Here is a 6,856-nt window from a genome sequence, read left to right as displayed (position 1 = left end):
AAAATCTGCACTATAATACTTATCAAAATCTGCAAGCAATACTTATAAAAATCTGCGTACAATACTTATAAAAATCTGCACTTAATGAAAAACTGCACTTAATGGAAAACTGCACTTAATGGAAGAAATCTGCACTTAAAATTCTGCACTACAAGGAGATCTAAACCGCACTAAAATCCTGCACCTCTACTAATTATGGTACACGCCTATTGCCAAAACAAAAAGGAAACTAGAAACTAAATTAGAAATCTAACTATGTACTTGGGAAATAAAGGGAAGTTCGGGTTTTGTACAGAAGCAAAGAAAACTAACTAAAAATTGAATCTGTACTTGCTAAAACTGCAAATTGAAAGGGGTGTTCTAAACTCTAAACAAAGCTGTTCATTTCTGCAGCGAACACAAAGAAACCTGGACTGGAATGAGCTCCAAAGGGAAGCTGTTCTAAGCTCCAAATAGAGCTGTTCACACCTCTATCGTAGCGTAAATCAAACTAGAACTCGCTGGAATTTTGGAACCTATATAACTTGTTTCGTTTGTTCCAAAACTTATACTTTTTATAGAGCAACAGGATCTTTAATCTTGCTACAACAGAACCAAAAGGAAGAAAGCAAAGAACGCATGCTACCCTTAAACCTCTTACTATCCCAATGCTGTACACTATAATCCGAAAGCAAAGAAAACAAATCGAAGCTCGGAACTACTCTTAACCCTCTAGCACCCTAAATTCTGCACAACATGATCCGAAACAAGAAGGAACTAAATCCCTAGCAAGCATAAATTCGGCTCAAACACAATCCGAAACAAAAGAGCATGCTGTGGATGGTAAGGAGTGAAACAAAACTCCGAAACTACTCTTACTGTAGGTGAGAAGCAACTTACAATGGTTTCTTGGACTCACAACCGAACAAGAGGTAACTAGGGCTTCGGATACCTCAAATCTCCGACCTCTTCTTGTGCCCACAGACTCTCCTCGACGAGAGGATCACCACCGCGTGAAGAATCCCTCGGAGAACACCCTTGCCGGCAACCGGAGACAATGCCCTAAACTCTTCTCTGTTTCCGCCCGAGCCACCGTCGCACGTGAGGAAGAAGAGGTGAGAAGGAATTAGGTCTCGGGATAATACCTAAGTTCTCTTCTTATAACTAGGTATTCTGTTATCTACTTCCATATAAATATATTTCACTCCTTCCTTAATTAGCACAGCCCGCTTGGGCACTTGGCTATCACACATTGCTTAAGACTTGGTTCGTGTCGGAGGTCACAGGTTTGAACCTCGGCCGAACCTCTTTATTTTTGAAACTTCTTCCTTTTGGTAAAAATACCAAACGGCCTTCAAAAATTACATAAAAATACTCTAAAAATTCCTAAAAATCTCTAGAATATTTCTAAAGCATTTCTAAGTATTAATAAGGACTTTTAGAACTTAAGACAAGGAAATTTTGGGTCGTTATGTAACGCCCCGCCCCTCCTACTAAGGCGACGGGGGTTACTTGTTACACATACATACTTACTTAACACAACGGAAGTCTTACTTAAAGAAATTAAAAGTTTTTACTTTAAAATCACTATAGACATATAAAACCACATAGCATACTTATCATGATTTTTGAGTCATAATACCCAAACACATAATTAAGGTCATGGAGTCAAAATGAAATAACATAAACATGGCATATTTCTTTATTAACAAAAGTAGGTCTTTCCCATTAACCAAGCCACTACCACACACATCCTTCTAGCCCCTCCTGCTGCTCCCCTAGTACATCCATTCCTTGCCTTTATCTGTGGTACAAGAAAGTAAGCTGTGAGCACTCATGGCTCAGTAAGTTCCTTTCCTACTCACAAAAACCGTATAGCATATCAAAATCACAAGTCCAAAACGCATGGAAACAATTTATCATATCAAGCAGCATATCATAACATAATCATCATAAAGTATTATAGCATGTTCTAACATGAACATCAAATGAATCCTGACATAGCATAACATCATCATAAATATCATGGCATAATCATAAAGTATATGCAAGGTGAATTCCTAAACATGCATCATGAAACATATGCAACATGTCTTATGAAAACTTATAATATACATACTTAAACATAATCTCAACATGATTAGGGCCCCGGCTTGTACCACATACATAAATGCGCGCGTCCTATGTAGGTCCAAGGTAGCAAGTCTTGAACCCTACAAGGCATACATACTAGGCCCGTTTCTTAGTCCATCGACCTAGGGGCACTTAGGAGCCCATCCCTAACGAGGCCCGTTTCTTAGTCCATCGACCCCGGGGCGCTTATGGAGCCCACCCTTGGTACAAGCCATACATAAAGTAAAGTAGCATGTCATACATATCATAGTTCTTATCATTTTATGCATAACATATTTCTTAACATATCATAAAACATGCATATTTGGGCACACAGCACATGCATGGATCATAAGCATACATAATGAACATGTCATTTATCACATCATAAGGCATGCATATTTGGGCACACAGCACATGCATGGATCATAAACGTACATAATGGACATGTCATTTATCATATCATAAAGCATGTATAATTAGGCACATAGCACATGCATGGATCATAAACGTACATAATGAACATATCACTCATCATAGAAAGACATAATCATACATGGAATCATTTAAATAACATCTCTTAATTCATAGCATAGCATGTGAGGCACATCTAGGTCACTAAACCTCTTATGGTCGAAAGTCAAGAGTAGGGACACGAACTCTAGACAACATACAAACATAAGAATCTCATGCTAACTTCACATCCTATCATAAGAAAGATCATAAGCATGTTAACCTAAATTTTTAAGCCCTCCTAGGTTTCTAATTCTTTCATGGCCGAAACCTTCATGAAGAGCAATCAATTCTAAACAGCATGTAAACATGAAAACCCTAACTCATATCACATCATATTTCATAAGGAACAACTTGAGCATGTTTAATTTGGGTTCTAAGTTCCATAAGCTTCTATCCTTATCATGGCCGAACCCTAGCAAGCCTTATTCTAGGTTACATGTAGCATGAAGGTGTTGAACCTTAAGCCAATATCCTACACATTTCATGAGGAACATCATAAGCACATTTGGTTCAAGTTCCAAACTTCCTAAACCCATTAACCCAAGGTGGCCGAAACATATTAAGCATGGAAACTAGATTTCTTGTGGCATAAGAGCATGGAAAAACACAACTACATTTCATAGCATTTATCACAAGAACATCATGAGCATATCTAAGTTGGGTTCTAAATTTCCCTAGGCCTTTAGACCAATAGTGGCCGAAACATGTGAGCATGAAAACTAGGTTTCTAGGGCATAAGAGCATGGAAACCACAACTACATTTCATAGCATTTATCACAAGAAACATCATGAGCATATCTAAGTTGGGTTCTACATTTTCCAAGGCCTTTAGACCAATAGTGGCCGAAACATGTGAGCATGGAAACTAGGTTTCTAATGGTATAAGAGCATGGAAACCACAACTACATTTCATAGCATTTTTCAAAAGAAACATCATGAGCATATCCAAGTTGGGTTCTAAGTTTCCCTAGGCCTTTAAACCAATGGTGGCCGAAACATGTGAGCATGAAAACTAGGTTTCTAGTGGCATAAGTGTATAGAAACCACAAACACATTTCATAGCATTTATTACAAGAAACATTATGAGTAAACTTAGTTTAAAATCTAAGCATCCTAGCCCTAAAGCATAGTGTGGCCAAAAGTTACATGTAACTAAATTTCTATGTAACAAGCAACCTTAAGAACATCAAACTAGTTTCATATCATTTCATCAAGAAGGTCATGAGCATCTTAGCCTTGGTTTAAACTTTCCTAGGCCTAAAATCACAACATGGCCGAATCTTCATAAGCATGAAATAGACTTTCAAACCAACATACAATCAAGGCATAACATTTTAGCTTCATATCTTATCTTAGGAAAACTCATAGCATGCTTAGTTTTATGTTTAAAGCTCTCCTAGGCCTTTAGTTCTTCCATGGCCGAATATTCATGAGCATAAGAAAATGGAGTTTCAATCAACATACAAGTAAGGGAAAAAGTTAACAACACCATTTTCATAGGGTACATAACACAAGAACAAGGGAGCATGTTTAGTTTGAGTCTTTAGCTTACCTAGTCCTCTTGTTCATGCTTGGCCGAGAGTCTAAGGTTCATGGATCTAAGTTCTAATTAATCATTCTAGCATAGAAACATTAGATTAACCTCCTACATAAGATACATGTCACAAGAAAAATAATAAGCATATCTAGTTTAAAATTTCTTAGACTCTTCCTTTTGTCTTGGCCGAAATTTCCATAATCAACCCTAGTTTTTTTTTTAGCAATCTATCTTCATGGAAAACCATATGAGCTATTGTACCACAGGTGAGGGGAAGCTTACCTAGTGTTCACTTGTTAATCCTTAAGAAAATGGTACCCTTGGTGGAGAGGAAGAATAGAGCTTCTTCTTTTAGCACTCCTTTTGATTTCTCTTGCTTGGAAGGGTACACCTTGAAGGCTCCTTCTTGTATCTTAGTTTTCTCTTAGGAAGAAGACCTAAACTCGGCTTGTGGTGATGAGGGAGAAGAGCTCTAGTTTCGGCAATGGTGAGGAAGAAGAAAGAAAATGAAATCCTTTTCTTTCTTTCCTTTTTATGCTAAGTGGGTGGAAGAAACAAATATGAATTTTGCTTCCCTTTCTCCTTAATTCATGTATATACTTTTCTAATGAGAATATGTCCTCATTCATCTCCCTTAACTCTTCTCATCCTCACTCTCTTAATCCGCACGAAAATTGAGAAAAAATAGAAAAGACAACTTGTCTTTTGCTTACTCCTTTTCTTTACCAAGAGGTAAACAAGAGGAAGAAAACTACTTGATTTTCTCTTATTCCCTCACTTAATTATATCTTCATTTTTAACTACAATTCCCATCATTTTCCATTCATATGTTATTCATTATCCTAGTGGTTATCATACATAATCTTATTTCTATCCTTTGTGAGAGGTTCAAGGTTCAAACCTTCACCTCTTCTTTTTATTTCTTTTATTTCTTTTTCTTTTGATTCTTCTTACTCTTATGCTCTAAAGCAAATAACACCCATATACTTATCTTATAGTTTTGTGGGTGTTACAGTACCCCATACCTCATAGAAAGTTCGTCCTCGAACTTAAAATACCTCCAGATACTTTTGTTTCATATCATCTTCTCGTTCCCACGTGGCTTCTTCATACTGTTGATTTTGCCATAAGACCTTTACTAAGGGTACTTCTTTGTTCCTTAGTCTATTGACGTCTCGATCCAATATCTGGATTGGTCGGCTTTCATAGGTTAGGTCCTCTTGCACTTGTACTGTCTGGGGTTCGATCACTTGGCCCGTGTTCGGAATACATTTCTTTAGCATCAACACGTGGAACACGTTGTGAATAGCTGACATCTCTTGAGGCAGCTCTATTTCATATGCTACCTTGCCGATTCTTTTCAGAACCTGGTATGGTCCCACATAGCGCGGGCTTAGCTTTCCCTTCTTACCAAACCTCATTACTCCCTTCATAGGAGCTACCTTGAGGAACACTGAGTCTCCGACACTGAACTCCAATGGCCTTCGTCGCTTATCCGCATAATTCTTCTGTCGACTCTGAGCAGTTTCTATTCTTTAGCGGATATTCTGTATAACACGGGTGGTGTTATTGATAAGCTCTGTTTGAAATCCCATCTCTTTCTTTTCCCCGCCTTCATACCAACATATAGGTGATCTGCATTTCCTACCATACAGAGCCTCGTAGGGTGCCATCCCAATAGTAGCCTGGTAGCTATTGTTGTAAGCGAATTCTGCTAAGCATAAATATCAGCACCAGCTTCCCTTGAAGTCCAAGGCACAAGCCCGTAGCATGTCTTCTAGCACTTGGTTCACCCTCTCTTTCCGTCCGTCGATTTGAGGGTGGAAAGCAGTACTGAATAATAGCTTTGTGCCAAGAGCCCTCTGAACACATTCCCAAAAATGCGAGACAAAACGACCATCTCTGTCAGAGATGATGGTCTTAGGGATCCCATGTAGTCTAATAATTTCCTTGACATATAATTGAGCCAGTTGCTCAATTGAATGAGTCATCTTAATTGCCAGAAAGTGGGTGGATTTGGTTAATCTATCCACGATTACCCATATAGCGTCATAGCCGTTTGTTGTCTTGGGTAATCCTGAAATAAAGTCCATAGAGATATCCTCCCATTTCCATTCTGGAATTTGGACAGGTTGCAGTAATCCTCCAGGCCTCTGGTGTTCTGCTTTAACCCTCTGACAGGTCAGGCAGGCACTGATGTACTGAGCCACATCTCTTTTCATACCGGACCACCAGAATTTCTATTTCAAATCCTGGTACATTTTGGTGGATCCCGGATGCATTGCATAGGGCGTTGAATGAGCTTCTTCCAATATCTTCCTTCGCAACTCGGGGTCCTCGGGAATACATAATCGATCTCTGAGGTATAATATTCCGTTGTCCGCGGTACGAAATCCATCATTCTTTCCTTCTAAGATCTCTTGTTTAATCCTTTGGAGGCTTTGGTCACTGGTTTGCTTCTCTAATAGATTGTCGAATAGGGTGGGTGCTATGGTCAGGGTGGAGAGTCACCCGGACATAGTCTCGACCCCATGACACGAAATGGTTCTCAGTTTCCCGATAGATTCGACCACTAGTTTGCCTTCAGTATTAAATAAAACTTTAGCATGTTGGCTAGAGATAGGCGGCTGACCTGTAACGACAGTAGCGGCGTTCGCCACGTCTTCACTAGTAATCGCGAAAACCTTGACATTCGTCGTCGCTGGCGGGGCT

This window comes from Zingiber officinale, chromosome 9A, assembly GCF_018446385.1.
Source record: "Zingiber officinale cultivar Zhangliang chromosome 9A, Zo_v1.1, whole genome shotgun sequence".
Lineage (NCBI taxonomy): Eukaryota > Viridiplantae > Streptophyta > Magnoliopsida > Zingiberales > Zingiberaceae > Zingiber > Zingiber officinale.
This window is presented reverse-complemented; position numbering follows the sequence as displayed.